This window comes from Macaca nemestrina, chromosome X (assembly GCF_043159975.1).
Source record: "Macaca nemestrina isolate mMacNem1 chromosome X, mMacNem.hap1, whole genome shotgun sequence".
In the NCBI taxonomy this organism is placed as follows: Eukaryota; Metazoa; Chordata; class Mammalia; order Primates; family Cercopithecidae; genus Macaca; species Macaca nemestrina.
Window position 1 is genome coordinate 125,785,864 of NC_092145.1, and position 25,701 is coordinate 125,811,564.

Here is a 25,701-nt window from a genome sequence, read left to right on the forward strand (position 1 = left end):
TTTTTCTGTTTCTTACAACTGTATTTCATTTCATATGTTCATTTTTCAGCTCTCCAACCATTCAACAAGTTTTACTGCATCTTTAATATGGGCCCAATACTATACAAGGCAGCAGGACATTACTAAAAATATAATCTTAGACTTCTAGGGTCTTAGAATTCAAGTCGGGAATGTAGTGTGCACATAGAAACAATTCTTCCTTATATTGTGATATTACTTACAGTTCTCAAAGTAAGTTCACTAATCTTATTGCAACCTGATGCTTTTACTAACAATATAGAGTATGTAGCAAGATTTTGACCAAATTTAATGTGTGCTGAAGCAAAATGATACATGTAAACATCAATCTGAGTCTTCCTATCCAATTCTGGGCTAAATATTTTCCTTTGGAAACAAAACCAAATCTCTAATTACCTGTAACCTGTATTTTGTATGAACTAAGGCACCAGTGATTGTAAGATTTTATGTACCAATAAGAAAGAAAAAATGCAACCAGGATTTTGTGGAGAGGCAATCAAACAGGAATTCCCTAAATAAAATGGGGACACCAAAGGCTATACCTTCATTATAAGACTACATGACCCAATAGTGTGGCCACAGAGAAAGAAATAACAAGGGAACTTTCATATCTCAACCTTGGCATAGGGTGGAAAATTTTAACCACTAGTTAGTATTTAGGCAGGTTTGAGGTCTGAATTCACATTACCAGTGTGACCCAAAACACCTCACACAGAGAATTTAATTTAAAGTGGTCTCAGGTGGCTAGTACCTGAAGTTGGCTGGCCAAAGCAAGTGAAAATTCTCTCTGAAAGACCTTGACTTCAATCTAGGCTGACAGAAATTAAGCATACTATTGATTATAAGATGCACTTTGATTTCAGTATGTAAAAATATGTTTTAGAATTGATAAAATATAGTTATTACTTATTTTTAAGTAAAGGACTTTCACTTCACAGTTACCTCTTAGGATTAAAATATCTGAGATTTAAGTACATTGGCCGGGCTTAGTGGCTCACGTCTGTAATCCCAGCACTTTGGGAGGCCAATGCCCGTGGATCACCTGAGGTCAAGAGTTCGAGACCAGCCTGACCAACATGGTGAAACCCCATCTCTACTAAAAATGCAAAAATTAGCCTGATGTGGTGATGCAAGCCTGTAATCCCAGCTACTTGGGAGGCTGAGGCAGGAGAATCACCTGAACCCAGGAGATGGAGGTTGCCATGAGCCAAGATCGTGCCCTTGTACTCCAGCCTGGGCAACCAGAGTGAAATTGCCTCGGAAAAAAAAAAAAAAAAAAGTCAATTGTCTCACATATCTTAGTCCGTATTTTTTAATGTCTTTTATTTTAGGAGACTTATCTATGTATCTTCTGAGAAATGTTTCCAGACTAGCATTTCCAAGCTAATATGTCATGTATTTAAAAAAATAATAATGGTAAAAAAAAAACAGATGAGACTTTAAGCAGTATATTTGAAACATTTGCTCTTTATAAAAGCAACCATTTAAAAAAAAGATGCTGTTTAATCGCAGCTTAGGTTCAGGACTGGAGATGAGCTGGAAGATAATCTTGAAGGGGTCCTTCCTTACATGATGTTCTGATTAGTGTTTTTTTAAATCTTATTATTGTAAAATAAATCACAAGCACAAAAGTGTACATATACATATGTAGAGCTCAGTGATTTATCACAAAATGAACATTCATTTAACCATAATGAAGATCAAGAAACAGAAATTGCCAGCAGCTTAGAGATCTCTCACGCTCATATCATCACTGTAGTTCCATTTTGCTCATCCCAGAGACAATCATTTCCTTGTTCACCTTTTAAAAATAGCTTGAGCATGTAACTCTTCATTTCTATACATCAGTTTTATTTAGTCGGTCTTTTGAACTTAGGAAAATGGACTCATGGAGTATTCGTTTTATGCCTGTCTTGTTTTGCTCAACATTATGTTCTTGATCTTTACCTTTGTCATTGCATATAGCTGTAGTTTGGTCATTCTCATTGATGTACAGTTTTCCATTATATGTAGATGCCACTATTTATCCATCCTACTATGGTTAGACATACAGGTTGCTCTCAGTTTGGACTATTACAAATATTGATGCTACAATTATTCTTGAACAGGTCCCTTGATAAAACTGTAGATACAGTTCTTTTGCATATTTAAAACTTGAAATAAAATTGATGTGTAATAGGAAATTTACATGTTCGGCTTTGCATGTATCCAAGCAGTTTTCCAAAGTGGTAGTACCAATTTGCCTGCTCACTAGCTATATAATAGAGTGCCAATTTTTCTGGTTTCTTTTGTTTTTTATATTTTAGTCATCTGGCCTGTTGAAAATTTGTTCAATGACTTAGCATTAGGAGATATATCTAATGTAAATGACGAGTTAATGCATGTAGCACACCAACATGGCACATGTATACATATGTAACAAACCTGCACATTGTGCACATGTACCCTAGAACATAAAGTATAATAAAAAAAAACATAAGAATTTTTAAATAGTATTATAGGATTATAGCCTCAGTATTAAAAAGTATTGACAGGATGACAATAAAGCAATGATGGCTAGGTAAAATTCAGCAGGAGTAAAACAAAGTTACACCAGCTGACCGAGTAGAGTATGAGGAGACTAAGTGTCACTGAATTTCACTTGAAGAAGGTGATGGACTATTACCAAAGTGTGGTAAGTCAGAAAAGAAAAGTGCTATCTAAATCTAATCTAGCAGGGTAAGTTTTCCCTAAGTAGAGCTTGTATATGCCAACCGCCAATGAGAAATAAACCTTTCACTCAGTAGATGTTTGTTAAGTTGATGAATATGTGAATGAGTGAATGAGTGAATGCTTTGTGCTCAAAGCTGAATATTAAAGAATGTAAAGACACTCCAAAGCAAAGCTCTTCTGCTCTCTTTCTCTCTTCCCCTTAAATTTCCTTTTTATTTAAAGAACAGAAAAAAATAGGTGACAATTACCAGAGAAGCAGATGATATAAAATAAGAACCAGTTAAATCAAACCCAAGGTTTTTTGGAAACATTTATGAAACAACAGGTTGTGTATAAATCATTTAAGTCTCAGTTACCCTTTCCAAAGCAGAATTTTCTTTTCCTATTCTGTGGAATACATTTCTTTTGGGTTCTTTTTTTTTTTTTTTTTTTTATCTTCTCTCTTCTTCTTTTAAGTCTATTCGTTTTATTTCTCCCTTTTAAAAATGGCAATTTCTGTGTTTTCATTTTTTATATATAAAAGAATACTGCACACAAAAACCTTGCAGATCAAAAAGCTCCTCTTCTAGTCATGCCCTACTCAGCTTAGATCCCATACTTCACCAGTCATGTTCCTGATTACTCATTTCACTCAGTGCAGAATTCTATTCTTATTTCTTTCCAAAAAATAATAACTCTGGGAGATTTCAATACAGGAAACATGAAAAATCAAATGGAATTTTAAAAATTCATGCCCAAAGAGAATATTCCATGTAAATAAAGTCACAGCTCATAAACTTAATGCCTATTAGCATCTCCAGACTTTTCTTTTTATGTTTATTCCAATTTCAAGGCATAATCAGCTTTCTGTTTTGCATCATTTGTATTTGCATGCTTCCTCTAGGTTGAGGAATAAGTGCCTTGATTCATTACTATTCCCTGAGGTTATTTTGGTTCAGTGGCCTGATGTGTGTAACGCTTCATAAAATTAAGAAATATCTTATTAATGCCTTCATTTCCCCTCTGGGTTTTTTTTTTTTTTTTTTGTCTATATGATCTATATCACAGATTACATTTACTGTAAACTTAATCTATTTTTAATGACACTTGCCAAGAAAACCGTGGCTTTATTTTTCTGTTTACTTGGTATTTGCGTAGCAAATGGCAGCGGTCTATCATTGATTTCAAAGGAAGGTGGCATGTTAAATTTCACCATTTATCAGTTTTTTCTGTGTAACTGGCATATCAAAGAACAGTGCATTTTAAATCATCTAGTGCTTGCCTGGGGTTTTTTTTTTTTATGAGATAAAGAAGAAACTTAGCTGGAATTTTACATCTTTGAAAAGGAGTTGCAGCCTTATAATGATGCCTTATATTTTTAGTGTGCTTTAACATTGACAAAGTACTTTCAAAAAATAATCTCATTTCATCTTCACGACAACAAAGCTATGCAGTGTGCTGGTTAGAATATGGTCTCTGGAGCTAGACTCCCTAATTTCACCCCTGCCTCTGTCATTTACTGTCTGGTAATGTGACCCAGGGTGGTTTACTGAACTTTTCTCTGGGTCTCAGTGTCTTCTTTTGTACAATGATGATAACATTGCTGCCTACAGATGCATTGGGTAGATGAAATGAGATAATCATTTGTATCTGTTACTTACTTTCATAATAATGTGTATAGCAAAATAAATCCTCAGTGGTCTACAACTATATCTGTGGTTGGCTAGAAGCTGGCTATGCTAATCATGCTTGGCCTCATCAACAAGTCTGCAGACTGGCTGGATATCCATTAATCTAAGATAGCCTAGGTTAAGATGACATAGTGTCTTCGGCTCTCTTCTATATGTGTTCATTCTCCAGCAGTCTATCCTAGACATATTCTAATGACAAAAGAGAGATAATCCCATTGCATGAGTTCATTTCAAGCCTCTTCTTGTTCAAACATGCTAATATGCCATTGACCAAAAGAAATCAAGTTAATGAGCCCAGATTGAAGGGACAGGTTAAGTCAGTCCACTCATGTTGAGAGGACACTGAAAATGTTAATTGCAAAATACACAAATACAGGGAGGGATAAAAATTGAAGCCACCTGATATGCTTTGGCTTTGTGTCCCCACCCAAATATCATCTCAAATTGTAATCTCTAGGTGTTGAGGGAGGGTGGGAGGTGATTGGATCATGGGGGCAGTTTCCCCCATGCTATTCTCATGATAGTGAGTGAGTTCTCAGAAGATCTGATGGTTTAATAAGGGTCATTTCCACCTTCGCTTTCTCTCTCTCTGTCTCTCTCTCTCTCTCTCTCTCTCGCTCTTTCTCTCTCTCTTTCTCACCTGCCATCATACAAGATGTGCCTGCTTCCTCTTTCACCGTGACTGAGTTTCCTGAGGCATCCCCAGCCACGTGGAACTGTGGGTGAATTGAACCTCTTTCTTTATAAATTGCCCAGTCTCAGGGAAGTTCCTTATAGCAATGTGAAAATGTACTAATACAGAGAATTGGTACCAGTAGAGTGGGATACTGCTGTGATGATAAACTGAAAATGTGGAAGCGACTTTGGAACTGGGTAATTGGCAGAGGTTGGAAGAGTTCGGAAGGCTCAGAAGAAGACAGGAAGATGTAGGAAAGTTTGGAACTTCCTAGAGACTTGTTGAATACTTTTGACCAAAATGTTGTTAGTGATATGGACAATAAAGTACAGGCTGAGGTAGTCTCAGATGGACATGAGGAACTCTTTGGGAATTGCAGCAAAGGTCACTCTTGCTATGCTTTAGCAAAGAGACTGGTGGCATTTTTCCCTTGCCCTAGAGATCTGTGGAAATTTGAACTTGAGAGAGATGGTCTGAAATTAAAACTTATATTTAAAAGGGAAGCAGAGCATAAGTTTGGAGAATTTGCAGCCAGAAAACATGGTAGAAAAGAAAACCCCATTTTCTGGGGGAGGAATTCAAGCCTGCTGCAGAAATTTGTATGAGTAACAAGGAGCTGAATGTTAATAACCAAGACAATGGGGGAAATGTCTCCAGGCATGTCAGAGACCTTCATGGCAGCCCTTCCCATCACAAGCCTCAAGGCCAAGGAGGGAAAAATGTTTTCCTGGCCTTGTCCTAGGGCCCACTGCTGTGTGCAACCTACGAACTTGGTGCTCTGCATCCTAGCTACTACAGCTCCAGCTGTGGCTGAAAGAGGCCAAGGTACAGCTTGGGGCATTGCTTCAGAGGATGCAAACCCCAAGCCTTCACAGCTTTCACATGGTGTTGGGCCTTCAGGTGCACAGAAGTCAAGAATTGAATTTTGGGAATATCTGCCTAGATTTCAGAGAATATATAAAAATGCCTGGATGTCCAGGGAGAAGTCTGCTGCAAGGGCAGAGCCCTCATGGAGAATCTCTGCTAGGGCAGTGCAGAAGGGAATTGTTGGGGTGGAGCCCCTACACAGAGTCCCCACTGGGGCACTGCCTAGTGGAGCTGTAAAGGAGGGCCACCATCCTCCAGAACCCAGAATGGTAGATCTCCTGACAGTTTGCACCATACACCTGGAAAAGCTGCAGGCACTCAATGCCAGCCTGTGAAAGCAGCCACAATGGCTGTACCCTGAAAAGCCACAGGGACAGAGCTGCGCAAGTCCTTAGGAGCCCACGCCTTGCATCAGTGTGACCTGAGTGTGAGACATGGTGTCAGAGATTATTTTGGATCTTTAAGAGTTAATGACTGCCCTGGTAGGTTTTGGACTTGCATGGAGTCTATAGCCCCTTTGTTTTAGCCAATTACTCCCATTTGGAATGGGAACATTTATCCAATGCACGTACCCCCATTGTATCTTGGAAGTAAATAACTTGCTTTTGATTTTATGGGCTTTTAAGTGGAAGGGACTTTCCTTGTCTCAGATGAGACCTTGAACTTGGACTTTTGAGTTAATGCTGGAATAAGTTAAGACTTTGGGGGACTGTTGGGAAAGCATGATTGGTTTTGAAATGTGAAAGGGACATGAGATTTTGGAGGGGCCAGGAATGGAATGATACTGTTTGGCTCTGTGTCTCCACCCAAATCTCGTCTCAAATTGTAATTCTCAGATGTTGAGGGAGGAGCATGGTGGGAGGTGATTGGATCATGTGGTTGGTTTCCCCCATGCTGTTCTATGTGATAGTGAGTGTGTTCTCATGAGATCTGATTATTTTATAAGAGGCTTTTCCTCCCTCACTTTTTCTCTGTCTCTCTCTTGCCACCACGTAAGATGTGCCTGCTTCCCCTTCCATGACAATTGTAAGTTTCCTGAGACCTCCACAGCCATGCAAAACTGTGTCAATTAAAACTCTTTCCTTTATAAATTACCCATTCTCAAGGAAATTCTTTACAGCAGTGTAAAAACGGACTAATATATCATCATTGTAATCTACTACAACATGTAAACTATAGCAAAGCACCTATAACAAAGAAAGATTTAATAAGTGTGTAGCTATTACTATGAGGTTGATCTAAGTGAAATTATCATTTTTGTACATAAACATGACTAAATATCAGCAATTTTATATAATTCAATCTCAAATATTACAACATGTTGTAAAAAGGAATTATCATCTATCATTTTCAGGTAAAGAAACTGAAGCCTAAGTAATTTTCAACGTTAGCCAGCTACTACATTTTAACTTTTTGACTGTAGTCTTCTGATTCTAAATCCAGTTGTCTTACCTTATATTACAGCTGTATTTTGAGATGCTTCGTGATAGGTAAATAATTTTGTGACATCACTTTATGTATAACACAAAGACATACTTTCCTAACTCTTTAATGTCATAAAACTTATGCATTGCCAGGGAGTACTGACAACTGAAAGACCTGGACTTTTGCCAACAATAACACTGTAGCATTCCATCTCCTGGTTACTTGCTCCCAGAAATGGAAATGAAGCTGGTAGTAGCTAAATACTATATTAGTACTTTCAGAAAAGCCATCTCAAAAGCACTTGAGAACTTGTGAGTTATGGCTAAATATGTTTTTTATTCTTTAAAAAAAATTTTTTATTATATATTGTCAAATTATAGTCATACACATTTATGAGGTTAAAATTGGTGTCATAACCTTTCAATACAATGAGGAAACCTGAATCAAATTAATATTCATCACATTAAATAACATTTTTTGGGATGGGAACATTAGAAACATACTCTGTTAGTTATATTAAAATGTGCAGAACTCAATTGTTACCTATATTCACCACGTTGTGAAATTGATTTTAAAAAATCAAGCTTATTCCTCCAAACTGAAGCTTTGTACTCTTTGACTCTCCCTATTCTCCCCATCCCCCAACCTCTGGTAACCACCACTGTACTTGCTGCTTCTGTGAGTTCAATTGCTTTAGATTCCACATATAAGTAAGAAAATGTGGTATTTGTCTTTACGTGCCTAGCTTATTTCATTTAGTATAATGTTCTCTAATTCCATCCATGTTGTTGCAAATGACAGAATTCATTCTTTTTTTAGGGCTAAATAGTATTCCATGGTGTATATACATCACATTTTCTTTATCCACTCATCCACTGATGGACGCTTAATTTGATTCCATAACCTGGCTCTTGTGGATAGTGCTACAGTGAACATGGGAGTACTGACATCTCTTTGACATATTGATTTCAGATCTTTCAGTTAAACACCCAGAAATGGAATTGCTGTAACATATGGTAATTCTATTTTTAGTTTCTTGAGGAACCTCTACACTATTTTCCATAAGAGTTGGAAACATGTTGGAAACACATTCCCAACAACAGTGTTCAAAATACAGTATTTCATTCTTATCTCACTTGTATTTTCCTAAACGTAGTGGTTGTATTTTATCACGTTGATTTCTTATTTGTATATCTAATTATATTTGAGCTAGGTGAACAGATAAATTACAGGTAGGTTCTTTTTACATTTGTGCCTATAATATATTTAGCATTAAACAATGTATCAAAATATTTCTAGAGTTGTCCTCTCTGCTATCTATCAGATGGCCTCTACTGAGTGCATTGACTAGTGACCATCAGAATCAACTTATTATTCCAATTATAAATAACATTTTATATAATTTGGAATAAGAGATTTGTAAAGAGCAATAAGCTATTGGACCTCCTCATAAAATATATTGTCGCTAAATTAAGTTTCCTGGCCTATCAATTAGCATCTTACTTAAAATAGTCCCAATTTAATTTCCCACTTCCTGTTACCCCAAAGGTCAGCAACATCAAAGGATTCTTCATTCCTGACAAACTGGTAATTTCCAGACTGCAGGACTCTGTGTTACTTATTGTTCTCTAAACTGAATGACTCTTTGGATTTATTTTCCTGATGCTGTCAAATCAAGAAGGAATACCTGTCCAGGCACAGTGGCTCACGCCTGTAATCCCAGCACTTTGGGAGACCGAGGAGGGCAGATCACCTGAAGTGAGGAGTTCGAGACCAGCCTGGACATCATGGGGAAACCCTGTCTCTACTAAAACTACAAAAATTAGCCGGGCGTGGTGGCGGGCACTTGTAATCCCAGCTACTCGGAAGGCTGCGGCAGGAGAATCACTTGAACCTGGGAGTTAGAGGTTGCAGTGAGCCAAGATCGTGCCACTGCACTCCAGCCTGGGTGATAGAGCAAGACTTCGTCTCAAGCAAAAAAAAAAAAAAAAAAAAAAAGAAGGAAATACCTTTGATACTCATACAAAAAGCCATAGCAACATATCTACACTCGTGATGTAAGGACTCACACTTCATAACCATCCTGTTTTCTGCTCTAAATTTAAAAGTTGTGTGTAGATGGAGTACTTCCCATATGCAGGTGAGGAGAGTGAGGAGAAGGGGTCGGCATCATTGGATCCATATTTGTTTCCTATTTCTGTCCTGTACTAGTTGGGTGATATTTCAAAAAGGTATTTGAGTTGTGTCCTCGTCTCTAATGTTTGCATGAGCCCTAACTCACAGTGCTGCTTGGCATCAAATGAGATATCGTATATGCTTAAGCACCATAGAGTTGTTGATCAAATTCTGAGTTGTAAAATCCAGAGAACCATCTGAGAGATATCTGCTTGTCTATCTAGTGAAGGAGAAAATAAAAAAATAGCCCATACAGCTTCTAAATCTGAGGAAGTTACCAATCAAATCTGACAGTCATAGTACTTTAAGATTTTTCTTTTTTTGCATATTATAATTGCCACAGATCATTTTGATTCAAGGTATAGACGGCAATATTTTTCAATTTTTTACTGTGGTACAGTCAGAAACATGATTTTATTCTAACTCATGCACATACTGTGCACATACACACACATCTCAAAGAAAAGTTCACGAACCTGTGTTGTTGCCTAATATTTTCTACTCTAATTTGTTCCAGTATCATTTATTTAATTTTTTAAAAAATGGCTTATGAGTATCCCACTTTGTGTTACAACATAAGTTTTATAATGTTTAGAAGTAAGACAGATCAGAATTTGAGTCCTGAATCATCCACTTGCTAGCATAGTGGCTTTGAACAAATTAAAATCTCAATTTCCTCATTTGTAAAATGGGAATTATAATAGAAGTAAATCTTATGGAGACATAGTAAGGATTAATTCAGATAATTAATGCAAAGTGCAAAGCATAGTAGATGCTTATTATTTGGGGGTTTCAAATCATGATCTTTCATTGAATTAGAGTTAAAACATATTTAACTGTATTCTATCAAATTCAGAAAGTTAGATAATAATCTGGGCAATTTAGAACTTTAAATTTATTTCTTCCTTTACAATTTAATGGAGAGAGAAATTAAAGATTACTTTAGGATTTTTAATGTCCATGAAAAAATAAACTTCATATCCAAACAACACTGACCTAGTTTGGTAGGAAAGACCATGAATGCTTGGGAAACATTGTTCTGCAACTTCTCAAGCACCTCACTGCTCAGAGCCATTCAGGAGATTGGCCTGGTATAATTTAACTCTGTTTTTCAAAGTTCTAAATCTGGGTCAACATTTGTAAACACCAATACACAATTAAAATTTCTCTCTTTTCCATCCTCACCCTATTTCATTTCCCCAAGATGAATCAATCTTTATAGCTTTTCTGAAACTTCCAAATGTGTCTCAGAAAATTATATCATTGTTAGCTACTTACTTCTCTTTGGCCTTAGAATACTTGACCAAAATCAAATCTCACATTTCAAACCTGATGTTCTACTGTTTTCTACTACTGTGAAAGGCAGAACTGCAGCTTAATTCGATTTGTATTTTTCTTCCTAATTTAGTGTTAAAGCAAACTAAATATGGCCTGAGAAGGACTCCATACCTCTATATTTGAGTCCTTGTGGACAAACTGCAACCTGACTTAATAGGACTGGAGAACTAAGCTCTGATTTCTTTATCTTGCCCAAATTCCCATCTAAGGGGTCTGGAGAGTCATGCCCTACAAACCATAAATTCTCATCAGATGGATTTTATTGAACCTTATATATCATGACTTACTTTCCAATCTGACTCTGGCATAACATTATGTGACAAAGAAGAAAGTAAAAATATTTTACCTCCCAAACGTGTTTATTTGCCATATCTTGAAATGGCCCTGAAAAGCTGACCTTTGTATGGGAAAATTTACATCTATAAAGAATCTCTATAGCCCCTCCCAATCCTAAAGAGATTAACTAAGAGTCTAGCACCTTTTAAAGATCTGAATAGGAAACATTTGTCATTTATTGTCTCCAAGGGCAGCCACTATATGACTTCAAAAGAACCTTGTCTCCACAATCTCTTATCTTAACCTGAACGTTTTCTTTCTATGGATCCCAGGTCTTTAGACAAACTCAACCAATTGTCAACCAGAAAATGTTTAAGCTTACCTACAAATGGGAAGCCCCCGCTTTGAGTTGTCCTGCCTTTCTGGACCAAACCAATATATTTGTTAAATGTGTTTAATTGATATCTCATGCTTCTCTAAAATGTATAAAACCAAGCTGCACCCTGACCACTTTGGGCACACGTTCTCAGGAGCTCCTGAGGGCTGTGACATGGGCTGTGGTCACTCATATTTGGCTCAGAATAAATATCTTCAAATATTTTAGACTGTAGGATACAGTAAAATTTCTCTCCAAGGTTTTAGCCTGTTAACTCCCTTTGAAATCCTAGAGGGGAAAAATTCTTAAACAAAATGAGTTCTGAGTTCCTCTTCAAAGAACCAATATGTTAGTATGTTCAGCTTCCCTGTTCTTTGTTCTCCATTTTAAAGTTTAACATCCTCGCTCTTTATGCCTCCTTGCCCCTAGTTTCAGTAAACAACTCCCTTCTAGCCCCTATCACCTACTCTGCCCTTAGTCATCCTTAGTCACCTGCTCTGTCCTTAGACATCCTTAGTCACCTGCTCTGTAACTGTCCTTCCTGCCAAACTACTCACTCTGTCACTCCAGCTCATACCCTCACTCTCTTTAAAATAGCCAGTTGGAATTAGCTTAGACTGTGTGGTCCAACCCTAGCCAGTAGAGGAAAGATACAGCAGTAGGGACTGCATTAGGAATAAGATCCCCTTCCCCTCCCTTGTGCAGTGTGCTCTCACCATTGCTCCATCATAAGATGCACCCTTCTATAGAAGTAAATTGCCTTGCTGAGAAAACTTTTGCCTGAGTGCTATTTTCACTTTGCGGCACCAAGCATTTACTTCTAACATAGAGTTGGACACTTTTCATTGATATAGACAAGATCAAAAACTTAACTTAGGAGTATGCACCTGTAACAATAGCTAAGTCTTGGCCAATCCCAGTGGCCATACTTCAACCATTCATACACTGCTGATGTTCAAACTGTGTTCAAATAAGGCAAATGCCAAGCTGTAACCAATCCAGCTATTCTGTATCTCACTTTCAATTTCTGTGCATTATTTCCCTTTTTTTGTCTATAAATCTTCTTCCACCTAGTGGCTGTGCTGCCATCTCTGGGAATCTGCTGTGATTCTGGAGACTGCTTGATTCATGAATTTTTCATCACTCAATTAAACTCCTTAAAATTTAATTCAGTTGGCTGGGCACAGGGGCTCATGCCTGTAATCCCACCACTTTGGGAGGCTGAGGTGGGCAGATCGCCTGAGGTCAGGAGTTTGAGACCAGCCTAGCCAACATGGTGAAACCACGTCTTTACTAAAAATACAAAAACTAGCTGGGCGTGGTGGTACACACCTGTAATCCCAGCTACTTGGAAGGGTGAGTCAAAAAGATTGCTTGAACCTGGGAGGTGGAGGTTGCAGTGAGCCAAGATCATGCCACTGCACTTGAGCCTAGGTGAAAAAGTGAGACTCTGTCTCAAAAACAAATAAATAAATTTAATTAAATAAATTCAATTCTTCCAAAGTTTTTCTTTTATCATTCATAACACAAATTATCATATTCTGCACTGTAGATGCTACAGTGCACAATGCAATTGAAATGCTGTTGGCTAGTAACCCCGAGAAATGAATCAATGGAGATGTCTACAGGGAAAGAAATGACGTGCTTACTTAAATTCATTTCTTTTTAATTGTAAGAAAATGTCTATTCAAATGGCAATCTAAAAGTGTTTGCCAACAGATCTTTTTGGTTGTGATTGTTTCTTTTCTTCTTTACCCCCCTCTTTTGCCATGTCTAGTAAATTTTGTTGATAATGGGTTTGAAAAACATTCTACTAGTAGGCTATGCTCCTATGTCCTGCAGATTGGTTATCATGTCCTCTTGATACTGTCTGAAACATAGTGTTTTTATAAGGAAACTGGATGATCACATAATTTCAATGTTTCTATTTTCACTGGATATGATACTTAATAAAAATTAGAGGAATAGTCTCCCAAGTAAAATTCCCTTGCTAAGCCAAACACATGATTTTCATATATTAGTCATCAAGTGACTGTAAGCCAAACAATTCTACTTCTAAATGGATATATCTAATATCTAGTCTCTGAGGGAAGGTGAAGTATATTTTGATCTAAACTATTTTAATCACTTTTCCATGAAGGAATCTTTTAAAATATTTTTGTTATCTATATAGTGTTCAGGCAGCCTTATGATTGGAATAGCTTTAAACTAGGAGGAAATCCCATTAATAAAATTACTGACATCCTCTGTGCTTAATTGCAAGACCTTTGGAAAAAATCAAATCACTGTGGAATGAAATTCACTCAGAGATTCTAATGATAAAGGTTTTAGGACTTGATACCTTTATAAATTGAAGCCCAGAAAAAAAAACAGGAAAGGTCAATTGTTCATAATGTAGTATCTCCACTATGCATATGCATTCTGCATTTTTAATTATTTGTATTCCATCTTTGTGACTTTAAAAAAGTGTCTAATTCCAGCTGGGCACAGTGGCTTACACCTGTAATCCCAGCACTTTGTGAGACTGAGGCAGGCAGATCATAAGGTCAGGAGATCGAGACCATCCTGGCTAACATGGTGAAAACCCACTTCTACTAAAAATATAAAAAATTAACCGGGTGTGGTGGCATGTGACTGTAGTCCAAGCTGCTCGGGAGGCTGAGGCAGGAGAATTGCTTGAACCTGGAAGGTGGAAGTTGCAGTGAGCCGAGATCACGCCACTGCACTCCAACTCCAGCCTAGGCAAAAGAGTGAGACTCTGTTTCAAAAAAAAAAAAAAAAAAAAGTCTACTTCCAGGCTTTCTGGATCAGTGGTAATTGTTTTTCTTCTTTGGTCCACTGCCTATTGTATAAGCTAAACTTTTGGATCTGTCATTTCAATGAGACTGCGGATATCCTGTTGATATGCATGTGTAATGTTAGGATGACCCCACTTGCCCAAATATAAGGAGCGTAGTCACACTGGGAGTAACAACTAGAATTTGGACCAAAGGATCAAACAAATAAAAAGCCCTAAATGAATGAAAGGGAATGACCAGTCATGAACTCAAAGACCCAAGTGCTTGCAGAGATGACATACATTAATGAAACTGGTTGAGTGCAAGACACATATAGCAGAGTAGTGATGTATACGTCCAACTGAGATGGTGAGAATTTATTGGCCGTAACCCAACTGCTAGGCTTATGTGGGAATATGGGTTCAGTTTTTCCAGGTCTTCTCATTTTCTATAAAAAGGAAACATATTTTTGATTTGAAGATGCTGATAGTCATTTAAAAAATTACTTAAACATTAATTTAAAACAACCTTCATTAACTTTTGATCTTTGAGTCATCATTTCTACACATTTTAGGTATAATTTATATAAAATAAATCAGACAGGTATGAAATATACAGTTGAATAAATTGTATTAAATGTATATATCCATGTGATGTTTACCCCAAATGAGTTATGAAATATTTCCAGTACCCAAAAATGTTCCTTTTTGCCCCATTACAGTCAATGCCCCACCTCCAGAAGTCACCACTCTTGATTTCTAGAACCACAGCTTAGATTGGCCTGTTCTAGAGCTTCATATAAATTGCAATTACACATCCAATTTGGTTTTGGTTTCTTTTGCTCAATATGTTTTTCAGATTCATCCATGTTGCTACACGTATTCGTAGTCTGTTACTTCAAATTGACTATTAAATTTTATTCATTATAAAGCACGATGTGGACCAAATCTTATGACAGAATTGATCTGCAGGACCATGGTTGGTTATTTCTGGATTGGAGACAAGACAGTAGGTGAAGACAAATAATATTAAACGCAGAAAGGATGAGGACAGATCATTGTGCTATGAGAGCGTTAAAATAAAACAATATAAAATAGTGGAAATAAAAGGACTGGAAGGCAGAAGAGAACAGAGGAATCCTTAGGTAGGCCTGTCAAGGTTTTTAAGAATTCAGGTATGAGAGGGACATGGATGTGACCAAAGAAGTTAAGAAAATAGCTGATGATAAACAAAGACATGATTTAGAGGTTAAGTAATAAAAAAGGAATGTGATTTGTATTATTTAAACTCACTAGATGCAAACCTTAGGAATTATTTTTTAAACAAAAGCATGACTTAGCACACATTTTGTTGTACTTAAACAACATTCTTGTGGGGTGTCAGTGTACTTGTTCTATTTCTTTTCATTTATTACCCCTACGTTTCACTTCCCTCCTTTTTATACTATGTTCATCTTTTGTAAAATAAAAATTTAATTTTAGAATAGGTTTAGATTAGCAAAGAAATTTCAAAGATAGTAGAGAGAGTTTCAGTACACCCCACACTCAACTTCCCCTATTGTTAATATCTTACATTAGTGTAGAATATTTGTCACCATTGGTGAATGAATATTGACATATTCCTATTAACTAATATCCAGACTTTATTCAGATTTCCGTAGTTTTTGTTTGTTTTTTACTTTGTTTTGTGTTTGTTTGTGTATTTTTTTTTTCTAATGACCTTTTTCTGTTCCAGGACCTTTCTTATTCAGGACACCACATTATATTTACTTGTCATGTCTCCTTAGGCTTCTCCTGGCTGTGACAATTTCTCATACATGACTTGTTTTCAAGGACCTTGACGATTTTGAAGACTACTGATCAGATATTTCGTGGAATTTCACTCAAATGGAGTTTGATGTTTTTCTTATGATTAGACAGGTGCTATGGCTTTTAGGAGGAAGATCACAGAAGTCAAGTGCCATTGTCATTGCATCATATCCATGGCACATGCAATCCCATGGCTTATCATTGTTGTGATGGTTAATACTGAGTGTCAACTTGATTGGATTGAAGGATGCAAAATATTGATCTTGGGTGTGTCTGTGAAAGTGTTGCCAAAGGATATTAACATTTGAGTCAGTGGGCTGGGGAAGGCAGACCCACCCTTAATTTGGTGGGCACCATCTAATAAGCTGCCAGTGAATATAAAGTAGGCAGAAAAACGTGAAGATGTGAGACTGGCCTAGCCTCCCAGCCTACATCTTTGTCCCATACTGGATGCTTCCTGCCCTTGAACATCAGACCCAAGTTCTTTGGTTTTGAGACTTGGACTGGGTCTCCTTGCTTCTCAAGCTTGCAGACAGCGTATTGTGGGACCTTGTGATCAGGTAAGTTAATACTTAATAAACTCCCATATATATATATATGTACACACACACACACACACACATCATAGGATATATATGTGTATATATATATATAAAAGGATATATATGTATATAATAGGATATATATGTACATAATAGGATATATATACAAATAATAGGATATATATGTGTGTATATACATAAAAGGATATATATGTATATAATGGGATATATATGTACATAATAGGATATGTATATACATAATAGAATATATACATACACACACACATACACACATAGAGAGGAGTCTGTCCCTCTAGAGAATACTGACTAATACAATTGTTGATGTTAAAATTTATCACTGAGCTGATGTAGTGTTTGCCAGATTTCTCCATTGCTCTCATTCCCACATTAAAGAGTAAAGAGTTATGTTTCACTTTCTTGAGAGTGCATCTACATAAATTATTTGGAAAACCTTATAGTCTTTATCCAGCTCAAGATATCAATGAAGGCACTGGAATTTGGCTATTTTATTCTGCTAGAAAAGACAAGCTAATGGGGATTAGAGGACAGGTGACAACACATTGAGCTTTGTTACGCGTAACAAAGAACCATATATATATAACAACAGGTTTTAGCATGTTATTCCATTCAGGCACAATCTGGTAATACGCTCAGAAAAGTCATGGATAGATCTGGTGTTCACATGAAACCTGTAATTGTCTTCATTCATACGTGTGTGTACCCACATTCATTCATACATTAATTTATTCATCAAACAGTCTTTTCAGCATCTGTATCAAAGGTTAAGCTAGGTGGAGGTTGAGTGCTCTCATATTATAAACTTCAGAATGTAGAAAGTTTTTAGTTCTATTAGAAACCCTTTAATCAATGATCATATGGATTCTTTTACTTAGAATAATTTTATTAAAAAGTCAAACTGCTTTTTTTCTCTTTTTTGTATTCGCACTTGGACTTTTTTTCCTGACTTTCACGAAATTATATGTGCTTTTCTGTTTATATAGAGTTTGATATTAAATTAATTGTTTTTTTTTTCTTTAGAGTGATGTGGTTTTACATCTGCTTGTGTTCAAGTGGACACTCCTACTTTAGTATATGTAAATATTTAGATAAGGAGGTTATTATCCAAGTGTATTAGTTAGGACTTTTTGGATGGCAAATGACAGAAACACAATTCAACAATATTTCTTAAGAAGTGTGGTGATATACAATATAATGGACACTTTGGGATGTAGAGTTGGCTTCTGATACAAATACACGTCAGGGAATTTTTCTCTATGTGATGGCAAAGTTAGCCTTCACGTCCCAGGTTTGCATGGTCCTGAATGCACGTAATCTCCCAAGGCAAGAGAGACTACTTTCTGGATAGTTTTGGTTATAGACCCAAAGACTAATCTTGTTGGTTGGGCTTAGATCACATGACAAACCTGAACCAATCAATACAGACAGGAACTTGAGATTATTTGGTTGAACAGAACATGAAGGTGAGGGATGAAAGTTCTAGAGGGACTGAGATTAAGGGGGACTATTTCCCAAACAGTTACTTGGCAAGCAAAATACATACCTCTTTGCATATCATCTCCTATCTTCATAGAAGATAATTCTAAATGCAGCCATATTTACATGGCAATATTTAACTCATCTAATAGGATTGTTTTCATGGACATATGAGCATTTGAGATAATTTCATGTGAGTAACAGATACCCCAATTTTGTATTTATCACAATTATTTTTTAAGGGAATCTACCTGTGAACTCATTCTTATTCTTTTTTAAATTACTTTTTTTTGAGACAGAGCCTCGCTCTGTCACCCAGGCTGGAGTGTAGGGGTATGATCTCAGCTCACTGCAACCTCTGCCTCCTGGATTCAAATGATTCTCCTACCTCAGCCTCCTGAGTAGCTGGGATTACAGGCACATGCTACCACACCCAGCTAATTTTTGTATTTTTAGTAGAGACAGGGTTTCACCATGTTGATTAGGCTGGTCTCGAACTCCTGACCTCGTGATCCACCCACCTCGACCTCCCAAAGTGTTGGGATTAAAGGCGTGAGCCACCAAGCCCAGCCTTAAATTACTTTTAAGTGAGAGCTAAATGATGAGAACACACAGAGAGGAACAACAGGCACTGGGGTGTATTGGAGAGTGGGGGTGTGGGAGGAGGGGAAAGATCAGAAAAAAATAACCAATGAATACTTGCCTTAATACCTGGGTGATGAAATAATCAGTACAAGAAACCTCATGACATGAGTATACCTATCTAACAGAGCTGCACATGTACCCCTGAACTTAAAATCAAAGATTTGAAAAAGAAAGCAATGATATGGTTTTATTTTTTTAAATTCTATAATTCTGGCCTGCAATTAACTCACATACACATGCTCCTTCCGGCTTTGCAGATTAAGCAAGGTTTTGCTGTAGTTTCAACTTCTTTCAGGGTGTATTTCTCATGGCTTTTATAATGAATCTGAAATTCTGCCACAATGGCCACTGATTGTGGATTTTTTTTTTTTTTTTTCAGGATATTTTTTCTCTCCCATCTACTTTTCTTCTGATCATCTCAGGGTAGTCTAAGTCCTTTACTACTTAAAAATAATTGATTTTCATTTTCCTAACTTGTGACTGTTAAGCCTGCATTGTAAAATTATTTCTGTATTGATGGAACGTAAGCACAGGTTATCTTTTTTCTGCTTCTCATACTTAGGATAATCTCCTCTCTATTTTTTTACCACTATCTCATGCTCTGGAATGAAACTGAACCACAATTCTCTAACAGAAAACTTCAATAAGACCATTGGCACCTATTATCATTCAATAGTCATAGAGCAGATAAAATAGAAATTACTTCTTTTTGAATCTCTATTCTTCCAAAATTGCTATACTTTAGTCCAATTTTCTTAAGTTCAATTCATGATTATTTGACTCTGCGTTTGGGAGATTTTGGTTTTGAGGCTTTATTTCACACCCGAGGTTTTTTTATAATTTTGAGAATTTTGGTGACACTGACCTGTCGACTTATGCTCCTATCTGTATTCTTGAAGATAGTTTGGTAACCCCTTCAGAACTGGATGACACTGTATGAACTAAAATACATTCAAATTTTCTCTATTGCTTGCAATGTAGACAAGATCCATAAACTATGAGTATGTTAGCCTAAAAATCAGACCAAGAGCAAAATATTTTACTGTGAAGCAAGGCCCAAGTATATATAACGAGGTACTTTCACGATGTTTAGAAGAATATTTTTGATAAGAAAAACTAGCCAGGCGCAGTTGCTCACACCTGTAATCCCAGCACTTTGGGAGGCTGAGGCAGGAAGATTGCCTGAGTCCAAGAGTTTGAGGCTATAGTGAGCCATGAATGAGCCACTGCACCCCAGCCTAGGTGATGGAGCAAGACTCTGTCTTTAAAATAAATAAGTAAATAAACTTAAAATATATAAAATTACATAAAATTTTTTTAGAAAGATAAGAAAGACTGAATCAAATTCCATAAACCACAAGGAAATGCACTTCTTTGCATACCATGAAGATTAGAGGTAGGGTAGGCTTCAAATACAGAAACACCAGTGTTTCAGTGATTCAATAAAATATGCATCTCTTTACTTTGCTCTCCCAAATACCAACTTATTTTCAGGAGCATGCCTATGGCAACTGGGAGTGCTTACTTTTTTTTTTTTTTTTTTTTTTTTGTGACAGAGTCTCGCTCTGTCGCCAGGCTGGAGTGCAGTGGCACGACCTCAGCTCACTGCAAACTCCACTTCCTGGGTTCAAACGATTCTCGTGCCTCAGCCTCCCGAGTAGCTGGGATTACAGGCACCTGCCACCACACTCAGCTAATTAGCTAATTTTTGTATTTTTAGTAGAGATGGGGTTTCACCATGTTGGCCAGGCTGGTCTCAAACTCCCGACCTCATGATCTGCCTGCCTTGGCCTCCCAAAGTACTGGTGTTACAGACATGAGCCACCGTGCCTGGCCTGGGAGTGCTGACATTTTTATTTATTCATTGAAACAAAAGAGAATAACTTCTCTCCAAAAGATGAATATAATTAACTCTGATTAGTGTAATTTAGATTACATGACTTACCTGGACAAGAATAGCCAAGAGAAATGCTGTATTTTGATTCCATCAGCAAATAGCCATTCCATGTGGAGCTGGAGGTGGAGTAGATACCCAAACAAAATTGAGGTTCTGTTAGGAAAGAGAAAGTGTAGCTTCAGCTTTTTTTTTTTCATTTTTATTTCTTATTCTAATATCTTCTGAAATTTAATTTACAACACATGGGCATTTAATAGCCATTTAATATGTGAAAAGGCAAGTACTGAAAATACATTGGAGTCTAAGTACAGGGTGGTTCATAAAATGCAGACACTCGATTTTTATATTAAAGACATTTTTCATAACTTGCAGAAATAAAAATCTTCTCGAATCGTTTATTTTAATTGGATTTGTTTCCTAGCTCCAGAAATAAATAAACCCCCGTTTTAATCTGTGCAATACACCTTCAAACACCAGAGACATGCTGAGTCACTGATAAGTAATTCACTTATCCTGGAAACAGATAGATGAACCAATTTCTGAAAGCTGCAGACATCTAAGTTCCCCCATAACTTTTCTTGTTGAGATTAGCTAGTACAGATGAATGCTGGCATTCTAGTCAGGACAAATAAAAAAAAAAGTGTATTCCCTTTTAAATTTTCAGCAACCTGCCATGGTAAATTTCTGATGTCATGCCTAGTAATATTTTGTGTCCAGAGTCTTTAGGTCTGCTGAACTGAAGTGCTGCAGATAGCTGTGGATAGTTGATATTTCCTCTAAAAACAGTCACATTTGCAAATAATCACATCTCCTTTAGGGGATGGCAAATGCATGGGAGTGGAATAATTCTACTCTAAGTAATGTAAAAGTAGGTTTGAATTCATTTTATCCAAACCACTAATGTAGTTAAAGGATTTTTTTGTTTGTTTGTTTTTTTATCCAACACTGCTGATTACAAGGCATCTTGAGCATTTATTCAATAATCTTCCTGGTCTATTTTTTAAATCCCTGAGTAGAAGAAATTAAATAACCTTCTCACACATAAATGATCACTTAGATATACAGGAATAATAGAAGTTACATGGTATGTATCCATTATACTTAAAAGCTAATATTGATTGTCAAATCAATATATGTGTTTCAGTGACGCTGAATGACTTTTAAGAACAGAGCCACAGAACAGAGGGCTATTTTAATTTAGGTTTCAAAACTACATGTAAAATGTTTGCAAGTAAACCAAACTAGATCAAAAAAGAAAAGGAATTCTTGTATGTTGGGCAAATGTCCCCCTGTATTAATCAGTCTACATATATTTTCTCAACAAATTAACTTGAAATTTAAAAATACTATTAAGGTTAAATTTACATACAGTGAAATGAACAGATTGTAAGTGTATAATTGAAATGGGAGAGTTCCCTGACCTTCCTTGCAGGACATGTGACAGGGGTGTGGCTTGTATGTCCGGCACTCAAACCCCTTACAGGAGGGGGGAGCATGCAGAGGGACAGGTGCAAGAGCTGGGGTGAGCCCTTTGTTGGGCTCTCGCCCAACTGTAGCATCTAGGGGTGGATGTCTGAGACTCCTAAAGCCCAAGTGGGTTGTATTACACTGGGCTCTTTTAGCTTTACCTTCCACAGACGGCTTAAGTGTTGAACAGCTGAGTGGACCCTCTGCCTTTTTGCAAGGGCAGTGGGCCAGTGTGACAGATTTCTGTATCCCAAGTTCTCGTCCGACATTCAGAAAAAATCAGGTTACACATGGACTTGAAGGGTGGTGAATGTGGGGGTTTTATTGAGTGGTGGAGGTGGCTCTCAGTGGGAAGGATGGGGAGCTGGAAGGGGGATGGAGTGAAAAGATGATCTTCCTCTTTCCTGCTCAGCGGCCAATCTCCTCTCTGTTCATCCTCAGCTGAACTCCTCTCAATGTTCATACGCCCCTTCTCATCTCTCCTCTTCTGCTCTTCTGTGCATTTGCTCATCTGCTCATCTGCTTGTGGAGCCTGGAGTTTGGGGTTTATATTGGTACAAGATAGGGAGATGTGGTGGGCCAAAAGGCAACTCTTGTGTGTGAAAACAGGAATGCCTGTTCCCATTTATATCTGTGGATTTCCAGGCTTGAGGGTGGGGCCTTTGCCAGGGAATTGCCTTATTCTACCCAGTATTTTCCTGTCTCCTGCTTGTATCACAATTCCATGAGATTTTATATACACACATGTAATAAAAACATTCACATATAATATACACACATGTAATTTATATCCACTCAAGATAAGGTCAAGAGACCCTGGTGCTTCCTTTTTCTAATCATATTCCCCTAGATAAGAAATCACTGCTCTGATTTCTATTGCCATCGGTTAGATTTGCATGTTCTAGAACTTCATCTAAATAGAATCATAAAAATGTAGTGTTTTGTGTATTTCCTCTAGAAACAGCCAGATTTGCAAATTATCACATCTCCTTTAGGGGATGACAAATACAGAGGAGTGGGATTATTCTACACCAAGTAATGTCAACATTATTTCTATGAGATTCATACACGTTGGTTTGTGTATCAGTAGTTCATTTTCATTGCTAAATATTACTTCACTACCTGAATATATCACAGTTTATGTACCATCTTGCTGAAAGACTTTAAAATTATTTCCCATTTTGACTATTTTGAATAAAACTTCTACAATCATTCACTTACAAGTCTGTGTGATCAACTATTTTTGTTTAAATAAATACCAAGAAGTGGAATCATAGAGTAATAAGAGTGATATGTGTTTAACTGTTTAAAATATTGTCAACCAGTTTTCTGAAGTGTTTGTATCACTGCAGTTTTAGTTTCCATTTCTGTGATGACTAATAACATGCGAATCTTTACATATACTGATTGGCTATTCACAAATATTCTTTTATATAGTATTTGTTCAAGTATTTTGTTCATTTTTTATTAGTCGTTTTGAGAGATACTTATATATTCTAGACACAAGTTCTTTATCAGACATGTGTGTTGCTAAAATTTTCACTCTCTCTGTGGTTGGCATTTTTATTTTCATAAAGATGAGTATTGAAAAGCAGACTTTTATTTTGATGAAGTCCAATTTATCATTTTTCTTTATGGTTAATAAATTTTTGTGATGACCTCTCTAAGAAATCTGTGCAGACTCTGTGTTCCCTAAAATAGTCTGTAATGTTTTCTTTTAAAAACTGTTGCAGTTTTAGCTTTTATATTAAGGTCTTCATCCATCTCAAATTAATTTTTGTGCACTGGGTAAAAAGGGAACAAGGCTGATTTTTTCCTATGTTTATTAAGTTGCTCCAGCCCTATTTGTTCAACTTACTTCTGTTTTTTTGAGGCATTTGCATATCCATTTATAAAACCACAGCATCTCAATTACTGTAGCGTTATAGAAAGATTGAAATTAGGTAGTGTAAAGCCTTTAAAATGGGAAAAGTGATTTAATCATTGATTTAAAATCTTATTTATTTTATACAATATGCAGGCAACGGTATACATTTTCATCTAAGTATTGCTTTAGTAGCATTCCACAAATTTTGACATTCTGTGCTTTCATTTGAATTCAATTTTTTTTTTTTTTTTTTTTTTTTTTTTTTTGAGACGGAGTCTCGCTTTGTCGCCCAGGCTGGAGTGCAGTGACGCGATCTCAGCTCACTGCAAGCTCCGCCTCCCGGGTTTACGCCATTCTCCTGCCTCAGCCTCTGAGTAGCTGGGACTACAGGTGCACACCACCACGCCTAGCTAATTTTTTGTATTTTTAGTAGAGACGGGGTTTCGCCGTGTTAGCCAGGATGGTCTCGATCTGCTGACCTCGTGATCTGCCCACCTCGGCCTCCCAAAGTGCTGGGATTACAGGCGTGAGCCACCGCGCCCGACCTGATGTCTTTTTTAGTTTCCTTTGTGATGCATTCTTTGACCCATGAGTTATTTAGAAAAGTTGGTTAATTTCCAAAGTTTGGGGTGTTTTCTAAATATTTTCTTATTATGCATTTTCAACTTTATTTTGTTATGTTCAAAGAACATATGCCATAAGTGTTTAGTCTTTTCAAATGTATCAATGCCTATTTTATTACCCAGCAATTGTCATTCTTGACGGAAATCCCATGTGCACAAGAAAAACAATGTGTTCAGCAATTGATGTGATCTATAAATGTCAATCAGGTTGAGTAAGTTAACACTGTTTTTGAAAGATTTTACAGCCTTATGATCTTTTGTCTACTTGTTTTTGTTTGTTTGTTTGTTTTTTGAGACGGAGTCTCGCTCCGTTGCCCAGGCTGGAGTGCAGTGGCACGATCTCGGCTCACTGCAAGCTCTGCCTCCCGGGTTCACGCCATTCTCCTGCCTCAGCCTCCGGAGTAGCTGGGACTACAGGCGCCCACCACCACGCCCGGCTAATTTTTTTTGTATTTTTGGTAGAGATGGGATGGTCTTGATCTCCTGACCTCGTATCAGTTACTGAAGCAGGTAATGCTTCAGTAATGCACTCACCAACAATGACTATGGCTTTCTGTGTTTCTTACTTTAGTTCTGTCAATTTTCACTTCATCTGTTTCATAACTCTGTTATTTGGTTCATTCACTTTGAGCATTGTTATGTCTTCCTAGTGAATTGACCCTTTTTAAATTATTATTATTATTATTATTATTGTTATTTTTTGAGATGGAATGTCACTCTTGTTGCCCAGGCTGGAGTGCAATGGCATGATCTCGGCTCACAACAACCTCTGCCTCCTGGGTTCAAGCGATTCTCCTGCCTCAGCCTCCGGAGTAGCTGGGGTTATGGGCATGCGTCACCACGCCTGGCTAATTTTGTATTTTTAGTAGAGATGGGGTTTCTCCATGTTGGTCAAGCTGGTCTCGAACTCCTGACCTCAGGTGATCCACCCGCCTTGGCCTCCCAAAATGCTGGGATTACAGGGGTGAGCCACTGCGCCTGGCCGAATTGACACATTTTTTTTATGATTTATTTGTCTTCCTTCTAA

General features: G+C 37.1%; 1 long non-coding RNA gene across 3 annotated transcripts in view; it reads right to left on the reverse strand.

Annotated features, from left to right (window-relative positions):
- Window positions 1-25,701, reverse strand: part of LOC105490342 (uncharacterized) — a 178,427-nt gene that overhangs the window by 145,831 nt on the left and 6,895 nt on the right. For all 3 annotated transcript variants that reach the window (XR_011618171.1, XR_011618170.1, XR_011618169.1), the window contains exon 2: window positions 20,766-20,870. This is a non-coding gene — a long non-coding RNA (uncharacterized lncRNA). The remainder of the gene's footprint in view (window positions 1-20,765; window positions 20,871-25,701) is intronic.